The 17,983-nt window shown below is 34.4% G+C and overlaps 1 long non-coding RNA gene across 2 annotated transcripts in view; it reads right to left on the minus strand.

The window, feature by feature from the left end:
- LOC309659948 overlaps positions 1-17,983 on the minus strand; it is a 369,679-nt gene that overhangs the window by 57,013 nt on the left and 294,683 nt on the right. The window lies entirely within an intron of this gene.

Genomic DNA, 17,983 nt, shown 5'->3' on the forward strand with positions numbered 1-17,983 from the left:
ATCCTTGAGTAAGAGAAAGGGATGGGATCTTGTACTTCAGTGGAGAATTTACCCTTAAAGAGTAACAGAGAGAGTTGATAATAATAGGAGGGAAGTCCAAGTATGTAGGTTTGGACGTTGGTAGGAGAGTAGATGTGGTGGTGGGTGTTCAATGCCTTGAATTTTCCAGCAAGGTAGAAAGAAAGGACACCCTGTAAGGAAGAGAACTATTTGACCTCAACACATAAGGCAACACTTTTGGTTTTCCTTTTGCTCCCATAACAGTTTGGCACTGACTGTATTGCTACACCTGTGTGTTTTGTTTTGTTTTTTTTCTCATCCACTCCAGTTTTAAATCCCTTTAACATTTTTCTAAAGAACTTGAATGTATTAGGTCTTTTGGTAGTAAATATCCCCACTGGGAAGTGCAGCAACAGAGGATCTACAGCAATATTGGAATTCAGCCATAAGTACCAGGAAACCCTCTGAAATCTCTGACTCTGCAGTCTTTTCAACAGTAGCAACTTCTAACAGGGGATGAACACAGGGTACCTGGCAATGGCTGCTTAAGGTGAACATAACAAAGAAGGCAGGAAAATAACATTAGGGAAGACATTGATGCTCAACAGGAGGTTTCCCTTCAATAAAGTTCTCTTGGGACTTCCCTGATGGTCCAGTGGTTACAAATCTGCCTTCCAATGCAGGGGACACGGGTTTGATCCCTGGTCGGGGAACTAAGAACCCACATGCTGCTACAGGGCAACTAAGCCCACGTGCAACAACTAGAGAAGCCTGCGCACCACAATGAAGACCGAGCGCAGCCAAAAAAAAATTTTTTTAAATAAAAAAAAAGTTCTCTTTTTTTCAGTGTTAGTCATGTTGGCAGAAAGTATCAAAGTAGCATTATAACCTGAGACAGATGCTTTGCTGTTTTATTTATTCACACTATTAACAACGTGGGGTTTAACTCCTCTGACCTCAGAAGTAACTTCAACTGCCAATGGAAATTATCCAATTTTAGCATTGTTCAAAAAGTGAAGATGTAGACAAAATTCATTATTTTTTATATGCAAAATAAATTTCAGAAGCAAATGCAGCCACTATTTCCTATGAAACAACCTACATAAAATAAATCTTCCCTTCCAAGTGACTGGATAGCTTGAAATAATTGTGGACATTTTTGTCCTCAATTTAAGAAAAGTATCTTTTCTGGGTGTACAAAACAGCCATTTTGCTAAATGTAAAACTGAAAGATGATCTCCTATACTGTACAATTTTTTAAAATTTTCTTTAAGCTTTTATGGAGAAGGTTATGGTCTTTGGCCCGAGATCCTTACTGCAAACCACTATTATGCTCCAAGTTCAAACAATTTGCTCTAAGGAGAGAAATAATACGCGTCCTCATGACTGACAGCTATAAAGAAATGAAATGTATCTGTTAAATTCCCCTCTATTACCTCCTTACATTTGCATATTCTTAAACGATTGGCCTAATAGCAGGAGGATGGAAAATACTCTAATTCCATCGCTATTCATTTTTGCCAGTTTTTTAGCTTAATCATTGCATATAGATGTGGATGACTGAATATGACATATAATTAAGTATTCAATCTATAGTTATTAATGACAGAGAAGGTAAAACTTGACTTACACTGGCCTATTACTTACCTTTAATCTTACACTACTGGTATTTTTTAAAAGTTCAAATAAGTAATATAAAAAAATTGAAGTTCAGAAAAAGATTTAAAGAAATTTTACACCACAGTGAGTTGAGTCAAAAGGGGAAAACACTTTTACATTTACATAAAACACCTATGAATTATCAGTGACCTTTCAAAAACTGTGTTTTAAATATCTACTCTGAGACTCTTGGCTAAGCTATGATCAGAGAGCAGTAAACAATCTGAATGTACCTAACTGTAATTTGAAGAAATATTTAATAATTCCATTTAGATGCTAATCTGCTATCTAGATAAATTCATCATTATTTTGATAGGCCATATCAATATATGACTCTGGGAACCATCAGGATTAATTTTATTTACTGTGTATGTGGTGGTGTTTATTCTACATGGGTCCTAGAATATGTATTAGAGCTCTTCACTATAAATTATGTTTGTAACACATAACCCATAATTTCAATATCTGTTTATATACCTGTTTTTAAAAATATTGGATTGACTTCAATCACCAGTAGTATATATGGTGTCAGAAGGGTCCATTTATTTTTTTTCCCAGACAACCCTCTGGGGTGTTTTTCTTTTTGTCTTGTTTTGTTTTTCTTTCACAGATTCTCTGATGCAGTTTCTAACTTTGGTAAATTTGTTATACTTGTTGGATTCCAAGTTTCTGGGAGGACTCAATCAAAAGAGAGAAGAAAAATGTCATTTCCAAATGACTAAATACAACTCTTGACAGTATCCTATACAGTGTTTCTAAATGTTCTTAGCAAACTAATTGCAAGTGTTTTTCATTACAGTGTAACTTCTCATAACAGTTCTTTAATTCTCCTTCCACATTTAGCATTTTTCCTGTCCCAATTATTTTTCTTTACCATTAATCAATTATTCCTTTAGCTAACTCTTATTTCTCTAATCTGATTTATATAAGGCATAATGTGTTCAATAGCTCATCGCTATCTTTAGATCATCTATCTCTTCCCATTTTTTTCATGTAGCTAATGTTCTCTTGTTCATTTTTTCATTTATATTCTATTTCTAGTACCTATCATTTGTCTTATGTTTCTTCTCTTTGCTTCTCAGTTGCTATAGAGAAGAAGGGGAGGAGAGAAAGAGAACCAACATTCTGAACTCATTCAACCAGCAGGGCACTATGTTAGGTGCTTTATATCTATTGAGCAATTTAATTTTCACAGCAAACATATGAAGTATACAGTACATATCTGAATATATAATATATAAACAAGGATTAAAATCTCAGTCTCAAAAATATATCTTATCCAGACTATATATTTATTAAGCAGATAAAACAACATTCAAACTCAGGTCACATACTGGTCAGTTTGTTCATCTCACCTTGCCATTCTCCTACCACTATCACTGGGAAGAACTTAATCATAAACCACTTGTACTGGCTATTTCTATTCCCAGCAGGGTCTGCCTGCCTGTTAAGTGCCACTAGCACCTCCTCTTCCAGACATTGCTACTGCCAGGCAGGATATCCAAAGCGTATTGCTATGCCCTAATATTGTTAGAAATTTTTAGTGGAATCTTTCTTTTGACACATAAGACTAAAACAAAAGTCCATATAGATTTGGGCCTGGAAACAAATCTGAGTGACCACTGCTATGTTAGAAACTAAGATTTTGTAGGAGTCATATGTGTTCACTTATCTCTTTTCTTATCGTGTGTTTTCTTCTAACAGACACATATCTCATTTCCATCATTTAGACTAAAAATTATTAATAACTTATATAATATGACAGTTGCCGTTATAAGTCACAAAGTGGGGAAATATAGTTCTTAGCTATGACAAATCTCTAGTATATCCTGAAAAGCTACAGAAACTTAAATACATCTAACCAACACCAATCTAGGCCCATTCTGTGTGAGAAATACATAAACAGTCTCTCTTCTCTCAGAGTTAGAAACCAATTAGGACCATATTATTCTGTTATTTTCAAGGTGGATAAAACCCCCTTTAAGAAATCTCAAGGATAAAGCAATCAACCAAATTTTAAAAGAGAGTGAGTAATGCCACATGTGTGCTGCATACTATAAGTATTTGGTAGCATATTTTTTAAAATTACATCATTGATTCCAAGCCCTGACAACTCCACAGCTGATTTACCTGTGTCCTAATCAAAGAGCAATTAAAGCATCCTGTGTAAGAAATGATATATCATATGATTGTCCACCTGGGCTCAACTTTAAGAATCATCAGCATAACTGACAAAACAATTCTAAATATCAAATATGCAAAAATTGATGGGACAATGACAGGTGTTAAGAGATCACAGGAATCAAAGACATCCAGATACAACTGTACTTGGAGAAAAGCACTGTGGCCAAAGAATTTGGTTCTTTCATCAGGTGTACTGGAAAGCCACAATTCACATACCTTTATACCACTTTTTCTCAACACTTTTCCTACAATTTTCTGCAAGTAAGAACTAAGCCTTTGTATTCTATGCACGAACTACAGGATATGAGCACATAGCTACTCCTTTCATCTGAAACCAATACATGTCACACAGCACAAGTGATGGTGGAGATGGACAGCATTGTGGCTCCATATGTGCTCAAAGAATCGAAAATGTGTTGCTGCATTATTAAATTTGTGAGACATTTCTCACACATTTTTCAAACAACTTTTCAGGTATTATCTTGTGAAATAAGTATCCTAAAAAATGTCTCATCACACCTACAGTTTGGACTGTCAGAACTAGCTGTGCCTACTAGAATGAATGCCAGGTTATGGGAATTAAGAGAGAGGATGAGGTCACTGCCAACCTCTCAGAGAATGCCCCAGATTGGAGGGGAAGGGTAGGGTGGGGGAACACATCCTGATGTAGGAGAGAAGGTGCTTTAGCTCCATCCTGGTAGAATTTATGAGGAATAATATTGAATGGGACACTGTGATGATGTCAGGATATCACTCAAATATCCTCATATCCAGATACAAAAAAATTTTCATAGGTTCATTAACTTCTTCATTAATAATGTCATTCATTTACTCATTCACTCACTCATTTTTACTGTGAATTCATTGTCTCAGTAGATCACAAAACAAACTATACAGTTACCCAAGTTAAAAACCTAGGTACCACTCCTGATTCCTTTCTTTCCCTCACCTTTCCCTTGCATTCAATTTTCCAGGTGCTAGGTCTACTCACTTCAAATCTCACCACCTCCTCAAGGGAACTTCAGTCATCACCCTGACCTAGAATAGCCTCTCACTCTCAATTTATTTCCATCACATCTCTTTGTTTATACATTTCCTTCTAATTTTTATCACCATCTGTCAGTATCGTGTTTGTTCTTGTTCACGTCCATATTCCCCAAAGTGACCTAAACACAACTTTAAGAATTACGGCTAATGTATACATATTTATTTACTGAATATTTTTGCTAGATGTCTCAAATTCTCAAGTTCTTTAAGAAAGGGCTTTAAGAAAAGCCCAGGACCAGATGGCTTCACAGGCAAATTCTATCAAACATTTAGAGAAGAGCTAACACCTATCCTTCTCAAACTCTTCCAAACTATAGCAAGGGAGGAACACTCCCAAACTCATTCTACGAGGCCACCATCACCCTGATACCAAAACCAGAAAAAGATGTCACAAAGAAAGAAAACTACAGGCCAATATCACTGATGAACATAGATGCAAAAATCCTCAACAAAATACTAGCAAACAGAACAGCACATTAAAAGGATCATACATTATGATCAAGTGGGGTTTACCCTAGAAATGCAAGGATTCTTCAATATATGCAAATCAATCAACGTGATACACCATATTAACAAATTGAAGGAGAAAAACCATATGATCATCTCAATAGATGCAGAGAAAGCTTCTGACAAAATTCAACACCCATTTATGATAAAAACCCTCCAGAAAGTAGGCACAGAGGGAACTTTCCTCAACATAATAAAGGCCATATATGACAAACTCACAGCCAACATCGTCCTCAATGGTGAAAAACTGAAACCATTTCCACTAAGATCAGGAACAAGACAAGGTTGCCCACTCTCACCACTATTATTCAACATAGTTTTGGAAATTTTAGCCACAGTGATCAGAGAAGAAAAAGAAATAAAAGGAATCCAAATTGGAAAAGAAGAAGTAAAGCTGTCACTGTTTGCAGATGACATGATACTATACATAGAGAATCCTAAAGATGCTACCAGAAAACAACTAGAGCTAATCAATGAATTTGGTAAAGTAGCAGGATACAAAATTAATGCACAGAAATCTCTTGCATTCCTATACACTAATGATGAAAAATCTGAAAGAGAAATTAAGAAAACACTCCCATTTACCATTGCAACAAAAAGAATAAAACATCTAGGAGTAAACCTACCTAAGGAGACAAAAGACCTGTATGCAGAAAATTATAAGACACTGATGAAAGAAATTAAAGATGATACAAATAGATGGAGAGATATACCATGTTCTTGGATTGGAAGAATCAACATTGCAAAAATGACTCTACTACCCAAAGCAATCTACAGATTCAATGCAATGCCTATCAAACTACCACTGGCATTTTTCACAGAACTAGAACAAAAAAATTCACAATTTGTATGGAAACACAAAAGACCCCGAATAGCCAAAGCAATCCTGAGAAAGAAAAACGGAGCTGGAGGAATCAGGCTCCCTGACTTCAGACTATACTACAAAGCAACAGTAATCAAGACAGTATGGTACTGGCACAAAAACAGAAATATAGATCAATGGAACAGGATAGAAAGCCCAGAGATAAACCCACGCACATATGGTCACCTTATCTTTGAGAAAGGAGGCAAGAATATACAGTGGAGAAAAGACAGTCTCTTCAATAAGTGGTGCTGGGAAAACTGGACAGCTACCTGTAAAAGAATGAAATTAGAACACTCCCTTACACCATACACAAAAATAAACTCAAAATGGATTAAAGACCTAAATGTAAGGCCAGACACCATCAAACTCTTAGAGGAAAACCTAAGCAGAACACTCCATGACATAAATCACAGCAAGATCCTTTTTGACCCACCTCCTAGAGAAATGGAAATAAAAACAAAAATAAACAAATGGGACCTAATGAAGCTTAAAAGCTTCTGCACAGCAAAGAAAACCATAAAGAAGACGAAAAGACAACCCTCAGAATGGGAGAAAATATTTGCAAATGAAGCAACTGACAAAGGATTAATCTCCAAAACATACAAGCAACTCATGCAGCTCAATATCAAAAAAACAAACAACCCAATCCAAAAATGGGCAGAAGACCTAAATAGACGTTTCTCCAAAGAAGATATACAGATTGCCAACAAACACCTGAAAGAATGCTCAACATCATTAATCATTAGAGAAATGTAAATCAAAACTACAATGAGATATCATCTCACACCGGTCAGAATGGTCATCATCAAAAAATCTACAAACAATAAATGCTGGAGATGGTGTGGAGAAAAGCAAACCCTCTTGCACTGTTGGTGGGAATGTAAATTGATACAGCCACTATGGAGAACAGTATGGAGGTTCCTTAAAACACTAAAAATAGAACTACCATACGACCCAGCAATCCCACTACTGGGCATATACCCTGAGAAAACCATAATTCAAAGAGTCATGTACCAAAATGTTCAGTGCAGCTCTATTTACAATAGCCAGGACATGGAAGCAACCTAAGTGTCCATCAACAGATGAATGGATAAAGAAGATGTGACACATATATACAATGGAATATTGCTCAGCCATAAAAAGGAACGAAACTGAGTTATTTGTAGTGAGGTGGATGGACCTAGAGACTGTCATACAGAGTGAAGTAAGTCAGAAAGATAAAAACAAATACCGTATGCTAACACATATATATATATATGGAATCTAAAAAAAGAAAATGGTCAGAAGAACCTAGGTTCAAGACAGTAATAAAGATGCAGACCTACTAGAGAATGGACTTGAGGATACGGGGAGGGGGAAAGGTAAGCTGGGACAAAGTGAGAGAGTGGCATGGATGTATATACACTACCAAATGCATAAAATAGATAGCTAGTGGGAAGCAGCCTCATAGCACAGGGAGATCAGCTCGGTGCTTTGTGACCACCTAGAGGGGTGTGATAGGGAGGGAGATGCAAGAGGGAAGAGATATGGGGACATATGTATATGTATAACTGATTCACTTTGTTATAAAGCAGAAACTGACATACCATTGTAAAGCAATTATACTCTAATAAAGATGTTAAAAAAAAAAGGCTTTAAGGCTGAAATGTTCATTTGGGAGACAAATAAATATGAATAAACCTCTTGAGGGGAAAGTCCTCTGCCTCCTCCGTAGGTAAAATACTTGAGTCAATGTACACAGAGATGATACCACATCAGATCCCAGTAGCTATGCCTCATTTATTTTTTAATTATAGTAGCAAAGTCAGTAGCAATTGCATACGGAAATACAACATTATGAATTTAGAGTGTTACATATGATGGGAGAGGTGAAAGATAATGGCAATCAAGGAGAAATCATGAACAATCAAGACCCTACTGGGGAAAAACAGGCCCAAAAGTTCATAATGATTTCACTAGATGGGGACTTAGAGGAAAAGGCATTTTATCACCTTGTGATCTAAACAAGTAAGAGCTATACTTGCGCATAGTCATTTATTCAACAAATTTTTTTAGAATTTATATATTATTTATTATTATATGTCTAGTATTTCAGTGATATCATGAGGCATAATTCCTGCCCTGAAGGAATGCATAACTTTGCTTATCATCTGCATTTTCCTTTGCTCTGTTTTCAGCTAATTATAGTGGCTAGCATAAGTAAAGGATGCTGATCTTACCTATGTTACAATCTATGAAGAGACTATATAATCTGTCAATTGAAAGCCTTGTTTCTAACAAAAGAAAATTCCTGACAAATTTTTACATACTTGTATAATATAGAATATTTAAAGTAAAATTTATACACATCTAATTGGAGCCTTAATTTTTACATAGGTCTCTCTAGTGTATTTCAAAATGATAAAAACCTTAGAAATACAGTTGTACATATACATAATAACTCAGCTTCCAATTTGTCAGACTCAAAGGACAATTATAATTACCAACTCTGAAGTGGAAAACAGACATCTGCTAGTCTACTAGGATGAGATAGTGCTTCTAAACTTTTAATGTACAATAGATCACCTCAGGATCTTATCAAAAGGCAGAATCAGTAGGGCTGGAGTATGGCCTGAGACTCTGAATTTCTTATAAGCTCAAAGATTATGTCAGTGCTGCTGTGACAGGACCACATGGTGGCTTGATATTTGGGTAATGACTATTGATTTGGAAACTAAGAAGTTCAGAGGTGGGAACGGTTTTTGCTTATCTGGATAAAGAAATTGCTAAATCCTATTGAAAATATGTTAAGAAAGAAGGGAACACAAACCAACCAACCAACAAACAACAATAAAAAACTGTGGGTGGATCCACTCTTATAGGAGAGACCTCCTTTCCATCACAAGAAAAGTGGTCACAGATTGTATCCAGAAAATAAATGCTTTTGACAATTCACCTTGTTACTTATTCGAGTGATTTCCCTATAGATCTTCTACTTGGATTTTAGTTTTGATAAGGAAATTTGGATCAGCATCAGAGACACAGAAAGCCCAGAAATGTATCAAAGCAACCTGAGCTGATCATAGCTCTCACTGAACAGCTGCTTCTCCTGCAGAAGCACAGTCACTTCTCTTCCCAAGTTTGTGTATGTTGTCACTCAGCTTTCCCACCAGAGGGGTTTTGTTAAAAGATCCCTGTTTAATGACAAATCTCCTGTGACAATATAGAAAGGGATACGTTACTAAAACAGAGAAAAACAGACTGCTAGTGAACTTGGCTAGCATTTTAACACTAAAAGAACTCAGAGTATTCTGTTTCCATGAAGTTGTAGGGGGGTAAATTCTCTGTCCAGAACTAATAACTGCTCATCTGTTAACTGAAATATATAAACATGTATATTCCTTGGATTTGGGGATCCATTCATTCCGCTTCAGAAGCCATAGATATACTTATGCTGTGACTCAAGCACTGTCTTCCCAGTGGAAAGTTAATGGGGTTTGAAATATGATTTGACAAGAGATTTCTGTTTTGTTTTTGCCTCACTCTGAGATGATCAGATTCCTCCTTAGAGAGAAAAATGTGACAACTCAAGAGATCCTGAGTGAAATCAGCCTCTTTGTAAAAAAATCCTCTTCTATTAAGGGCCATGTTTCTATGTCCTCCGGGGCCATTCTTGTGCTCTTACAATTTTTCACTCACTGTTTTAATAACGTTATTAGGGGACAAAAGCACACAGAGGTGTTGCCTATGAACTCACAAGGACTATCATGGTTTAAAGGTATTTAGAGTACTTACTAGGATTCTCAACTTTCCCATTTTACTTTAAAAGGATCTCTCAGACTAAAGGCAAGAATTCTGAGCAGAGAACCAATACTTTACGTTCCCATTTATTATGTCATTTTATTATTCGATAAGAGGAAAAAATCCTTCCAATTTGCTATCCTGAAGAGTATTTTCAGATTTTTCTCTTACCTGGTAAAGACTTTATTTCGCAAAGCTCAAAAATAATGCTTATATCATATTTCTTTGCTTTCTCCAGCAAACCAAATGGCATCTTCCTACTTAAAACAGCAACTAAGGAAATATTTATGCCTTCCATCCAAGAATGTAAAATGTTTCCACATGTTAACCATGTATTTATCAAAAACTCCTCTAATGAAAAAATAATAATAATAAATAAATTTTAAAAAGGATTATCCCGCTTTTAGGCATTAGAGGACTAAGGTATGTAATTGTCCAAAGTTGCAGAGGTGAATCAGTATCAACTTGAGGCAAAACACAATGCCTGACTCACAGTCTGTTTCAAAAATGTTTATTTCCTAGATTATTTGTGAACTGACTTGAGCCCAAATTCATGCCTTGATAGTCTTTTGGTTGTTGTTGTTAATTTATCTCACTCTTACTTAGGAAGGATTGTATTTCCCAGATGCCATTAGATTCTAATGAGGCTGAGGTTTCTAAGCCTCAGGCTATGTCTCATTTAGACTTTTCTTTCAGAAAGCCTCTCTTTCCATGTGTACTTTCATCTTAATCCACGGATTTATATATAGCTGTAATGGAATTTCACATTTTCCCACAATTTCTCTCCTCCGGTTGTTGCAAGTTAGGGTTGCTAGGTCATAATGGAATAAATGTGACCTTTTTAATGCTATTTTAATACCGAAATACCTTCTTGTCTTGATAGCGTATGGTCAAAAGCTCATGCTTATTGGAAATATCTAATGCAAATTTGTATATGAGTTCTGTTGCTGATTAGATATAATCTTTCTAAAGAACAATTCAAGTGATTGACTTAATTTAATTCATTACCAGTTTTGGGAATCTTTTCTGCTTAGGACCATTAATATTATTAAATATTAAGATTAGAATATTTATTTAGACAACTGCAAATATTTCAGGATAATATAAAATGAGATACTGGAATTTAACTTGCTTTGTTGAATAAACTAGAGAATATCCATTTTGATGGAAATGTACTGTGCTGTGGAGAAAAAAAAGGGACCTTAGTTCCAAACAAAACGTTTCTGTTAATCAACTTATGGAACTGGTGAAAGTTAAACTTTTTATTTTTCTACTTTACATGTTAAATTTAGACTTACACAAAACTTGCAAAAATAGTACAGAGGATTCCTGTATATTCCCCATTCTGCTTTTTCTAATGCAAGCACCACATGTAACCATAATACAATTTTAAAAACCAGGAAATATTGGTACAATATTATTAACTACATTGCAGATTTTATTCAAATTCTACCAGTTTTTTAAATAGGTCTTTTTTTCCCATTATGTTTTTCCATGTCTTCTTTTTATTCAAGAAACCTATCTCAACCCCACATTGCACTTAGTTGTTATTTCTCTTTGCTCCTCTCCAATGTGTGACTTTGCTTTCTTATTCCTTTTCTTTCACAATCTTGGCATTTTGGAAGAGTACTCATTATTTATTTTGTAAGGTGTTCCTCAAGTTAGGTTTGTCTGATATTTTGTTGTAACTAAAATCAGGTCATAATTTTTAGGGGTGCAAAAACACCACAGAAATGATGCTGAGTCTCATTTATTCCATTCTTAAAGCAAGGTAAATTAAAATAAAGCTTTGTGATATATCTATCTTCTACTATTTTATTCTGCTTTGCTGTTTTTACTTGTTTGTACTGTTAAAATATGTCTTCATTGGAATAGAAAATGACATTTAAAGAAAAAAAGTATTTTAATATTCTTATTTCCTTCTGGTGAAGAAACACTACTTAATTATTCAACTTCACCTATGCTTAACACACTCTAGGAAATTTTTTAAAACACTAAAATGACGGGGTTTTTCAAGAAACTCAGCTTTTAAGAAAACACATCCAGTGATTTTAGGAGCCATGTCATAAAAGAAAGTTAGCTTAGTTCACCTAAACTATAGCATGACAATGTAGTATCTTTCCTTTTTCAATAGCCTATTATGCTTTATAGGCTTCTTCTAAATATTTGCTGTGTATACCATTTCTATTTTTAAATGGATCTTTTGGTCATTGTCAGCTTGGTCTTATATCACTTTATTTAGCATATTTGAAATGAGTATTATTTACTATTATAATATATCTCAACAAATACATTACCTTTTGGAGAGAGATACAGATATTGTTAGCATTCCATTATGCAAGAATTGTTAATAACTAACAATAATTGAGCATGAAGAAATTTTCAACGGTTATGAATAATGCCTATAAATAATTATATAATTATAGGCATTACAAATGCTTGCAATATAAATAATGCCTAAATAATTTTTGAAGTCTACATAGAAATCCAAAAAGCTCCAAACATCTGTGTCTAAATTTAAGAGAATAAATATTCTATTTTGAGTGGAAGGAGAACCCCAAACACCTGCAAAAGATTCCAGGAAAATGTAGGGTGTTTCTGAATCTGTTCTTGCTATTCTCACTCATTCTTTCCCTTCCCTCTCCCTCCCTTCCTTCCTTCTCTCCTTCTCTCCAGTTTTATTGAAAAAGACATTACAGACAATTACAATACAGAAAGTGTGATAATAGAGTTATGCAGAAGACACTATAGAAACATTAAAAAAGGAATATTTTATTTTACCTGAAACCCTCAGCTGACTGTCACTGCTGAATATTAAGGCGAGAGAAGGCTATAATAGGGATGAAGAGAGTAACTTTTATAGAATTCTTCATTGAAAATTGTAGACGAACGCTTACTCTTTGGGGCATGGCAAACTTCCAGCGTTCATTTACACAACTGATTACAGCAAAAAGTCTTATGGCCAATCTTTACCTACACTGCATGTGTGTTAACCAGAAGTAGCAGGATGATTTGTCTATGTAACCCATTTACAAACTACATCCATCCTGGCTTTACTATAAAAGTGATCTGCCTGCTTATTAATAGTATTGATAGCTATCTATTTATTTTAGCACAACTATGTGACATAACAAAGCTGAAAACTTTAAGTACATTATCTCAATTAATTCTCACAAAACCACAATGAGATGAATATCATTATGATGGCAATTTTACAGAAGAGGGATTGAACTTGGAGAGTTAGGGGAAACTTCCCAGAGCTGCACATCATTAAAGCATCAGAGTTGATATCTGAGTGAAGATAATCTGACGACAAAGATTGTCTTCATAATAAACATAAGTTAAAGATACCTTTTCTTCACCAAAAAAGCAAGTGAACTTACGATGGGTACAATCATGGTACCTAAACTCATGAGTTTTTGGGTTCACCAGATTCAAAAATTTTTAATTTTGGGCTTGGTAGGGGAAAGATAACTTTAAAAATCAGACATTTTTGTTAGTTTCTTCCGGCAAATTAAAGATAAGCAATGTGATGGAGAAAGAAAGTCATTTATATGCAAATCAAAACCACAGTGAGATATCACCTCACACCAGTCAGAATGGCTATCATCAAAATGTCTACAAATAATAAATTCTGGAGGGTATGTGGAGAAAAGGGAACCCTCCTACACTGTTGGTGGGAATGTAAATTGGTGCAGTCACTATGGAGAACAGTATGGAGCTTCCTTAAAAAACTAAAAATAGAGCTACCATATGATCCAGATATCCCATTCCCGGGCATAAATCTGGAAAAGATGAAAAGTCTAATTCGAAAAGATACATGCACCCCAATGTTCATATCAGCACTATTTACAATAGCCAAGACATGGAAATAACCCAAATGACCACCAACAGATAGTTGGTTTAAGAAGATGTGATACACACACACACACACACACACACACACACACTGATACTTATAACTTATGTTTATTATGAAGACAATCTTTGTCGTCAGATTATCTTCACTCAAATATCAACTCTGATGCTTTAATAATAATGGGATATTATTCAGACATAATGAAATAATGCCATTTGCAGCAAAATAGATACACCTAGAGAATATCATACTAAGTGAAGTAAGTCAGATGGAGAAAGACAAATATTATATGATATCACTTATACGTGGAATCTAAAAAATAATACAAATGAATCTATATATAAAACAGACACAGACTCACAGACATAAAAAACAAACTTATGGTTACCAAAGGAAAAACGGAAGGGAGAGGGATAAATTAGGAGTATGGAATTAACAGATACAAACTACTATACATAAAATAGCTAAGCAACAAGGATTTACTGTATAGCACAGGGAACTATAATCAATATCTTGTAATAACCTATACTGGAAAATAATCTGAAAAGTATACATTTCTATATAACAATCACTTTGCTGAATACCTGAACCTAACAAAATACTGTAAATCAACTATACTTCAATAAAAAAAGAACAGAAAAGCATTTATAAGAAATAAAGAGGAGAAATAAATTTGCATTAGAGAATTCAAAAGTCAAAATCTCACTTTAGCCTGATTGACTTACTTTCCATTTTTTAAGCTCTCAAAATACAGACTGTTCAGGATTTTGTCTCTGTAATTTTAGGAGGAGCTCAGAGAAAATCATTAACTCTCACAATGATAGTTAATACAGGATCACTCAGTTTTGATGTATGTATATGATTTTCATGTGAAAGCATGAAATCACAGTGTTTCATCATCAAATACTTAAGTATTACAGTGAAATTTTCTCTTTGCCCAGAATGCGAGGATATAAAGTAAAGCCATACTTCCTCAGCACCAGCTTGCTCTTGTCACCAGGTTCACAGATGGTTACAGGGTTCCTTATTCCTTCTCATTGGGAGAAGACTGCATTTCCATTATTTGCATACATTATCTGTATTAGTGAGAAAGGAATGGCCTGAACTTCTCTAAAGTAGGTGAACAGCTTCTTTGAAAAGATAATTCAGGATTCATGACACACTTAAACCCCAGGCTTTCTACCTGGTCCTGCAAGTTGAAAGACCTTTACATTTTCAAGAACTATTTTTTTGCTAGGAGTCCATCCAAATTATCCAATATCCTGTGCCCTTAGATCAAACACATATGGAACAATATTAAAACTTTCTTGGGAAAAAACCTTAAGGAGAAATAAATTGATTAAAAACTGCAATAAATAAAGATTGTTACAGTTAGAAATAGTTGATATACTCATTTCTTGGGTCTCATGTCAAATCTAAACTTTGCTGCAATTCCCTATCTTAAGGCTTCATTCAGCCTATAGGTTGCCTTTACATCTAAAAGTCATTGCACATTTATTGATTACCTACTCCATGACTTTACTATACAGGGATTAAAAAGATAAGTGAAATAGGATATCTACCAGCACAAAGCTTACAATCCGGTAATGGTAGGAATAATAAGATAGATACACAAAATACAAAGCAAAGAAGGTAAATGGCTTAAGAAAAATCCAAGTAAAGAATAATCTAGATATATAGAGAGACAGAGACAAAGAGAGAAAATAAGTCTGGGGTAGCTGTAAGAAACTTCCTGAATGAGGAAGTGTTTAAGATTAATTTTAAGGGACTTTGACAAGTAAGAAAGAAAGGAAGGAAGGAAGGAAGGGATTTTAGAGATCAGGAAGGGAAGGGAGAAAAGTGAGAAAGTACAGAATACCGGTATGTTCACATCCTTTGAAGAGTAGAGAGCATAGGTCAGATAGGTGATAAAATTAAAAAGGCATTAGTAATCATTTATAGGACTTGGTAGTTGATAGTGTAGAAGGAAAAACTAAAAATAAATTTGTGATTTAAAACCTACGTGTGTAAAGGTGGTTTTATTTAAAGAAAGAAGCAAGATAGGATAATGCGATGATTTTAGGAGCAGGAAAGTGATATATGCTTTTATGAAAATGTTGAGATTAAAGTACCTCCTTGAACATTTGGCTTCTGAATTATGATTTAGACCTTAAAAAAGATTGTAAAGAGTATAAGAGTTGGAGTTATAAGACTTGGTATCAAATCCTGGATCTTCTAATTTGTATGTCCTTAGATGTGTCACAAGCTCTTTGCGCATCATTTTATTCACTGTTAGAAATGGAGATTAAAAGTGCTTTGCAATCTACAAAATTCAACAAATCCAAGATGTTCCTGTTGTCTGCATAAATGTAATAGTTGAAGCTATTATTAAAAGGACAGCCTATAAGAGGTCTGAAGAGGGGTTAGTGCAACTGCCATGTTTGATAAATTAAAAAAGGAATTCTAACCATCACATGTAATTTTGTTTGTTGATACCTGATTTTATAGTTTTATGACACACATATGCATACCTGCACAATACATTGCTTGACTTTACTTGATTTTGAACTTTTTTAAAAGGGTGCCATATACTATATAGTCTTCTAAGACGTGCTTTAGTCACTTCAGATTATGATGCTAAGATTCATCCATGATTTTTAATTACAGATAATTTTTTTATTGCTACATGGTATTCCATTTTACAAAAATTCCATAATGTAGTCATCCATTCCACTGTTTATAGACATTTTTGTTGTTTCCAAGGTTTTTTTTCTTTTTGCTACTATAAACAGTGACACAATGAATATTTTTGTTATGTCTTCCAGCACATACATGCAAGAATCATATGTCCAGGTATGTTCAACTCTAGAAAACAATGTTAAATTGATTTCTAAAATGGTTTTATCATTTTAAACTCCTACCAGCAATGTGTAAAAGATCCATATCCTCTCCAAACCACGGTTCCATCAAATTTCTTAAATTCCATTGATGAGTGATGAATAATAGTATCTCACTGTGTTCTTTTATTGACGTTCTTCCAATTACTAGTAAAGTTTGGTGACTCTTCATATTTTTATTAGCTATATACATCTTTTGTGACATGTCTATTAATATTTTTGACCATTTTTATTGTTAACATTTTTCTATTTTAATGTATGGGATCTCTCTATGTATACTTCATTATAGTCTTTGCTGACTATAAGAATTTCAAGTAACTTTTCATACTCTCTTCACTGTCTTTAAAGTGTCTTTTGAGAAACAAATGTTTAATTTAATTTGCACACCATCTGTTGGTTCTTTTTTTTTTATTTTTGTGCTTTTGAGTCATACTGACTGAAGGTCAGAAAGACACGCACCTGTATTTTCTTCTGAAACTTTTAAAGTTTAGCTTTCGCTCTTTAAAAATTTTAATCCATACAAAGCTAATTTTTGTATACTGTGTGAGGTAGAAAACCAATCTTATTTTTTTCTTTATTAATGAACCATCTCTAGCTCTATTTATTGAATATTTCTTCTCTTTTTCAGTGATCTGTCCAAGTACCTCAGTCATCCATCGAAGTTCAGCCTAAAGCTGAGTCTTTCCTTGGATCTCTCTTTTGTCCTTGTTGTTGACTTTGTCTTCTCCTCACAGCAGCATCATTCTGCCTTAACTGAAGTATGACATGTAGGGCAATTCCTCCCTCCTTATTCTTTCTTTTAAATTAACGCATATGAACGTATTTTGTACTGGTATTATTCAAACCTTTTACAAATATTAACTCATTTAATGCTCAAAACAACCTTATATGGTAGGTACTTTGTTCCAATTTTACAGATGAGGAAATTGAGGCATAGAGAAGTTAAGTAACATTTTTAAGGTCACACAGTGAGTAAGTGCCAAAGTTGGGATTGTAAACCAGGCAGTCTGGCTCCAGAGTCCATTATTATCGTTAATCATAGTACATTAATGATATCACTAGATTATCATTATCATCATTTTCAAATGATATAAGAACATGAGAGACATTCAGTGTTAGCTCAGCATTGTAGGGAAGTAGGATAACAACATATTTTGCAAAGGTCTTTTCAGAATTTGACCGAGATCACTTACACATTTCATGTGT

Source organism: Balaenoptera physalus (genome assembly GCF_965194825.1).
Source record: "Balaenoptera physalus genome assembly, chromosome: 4".
NCBI lineage: Eukaryota > Metazoa > Chordata > Mammalia > Artiodactyla > Balaenopteridae > Balaenoptera > Balaenoptera physalus.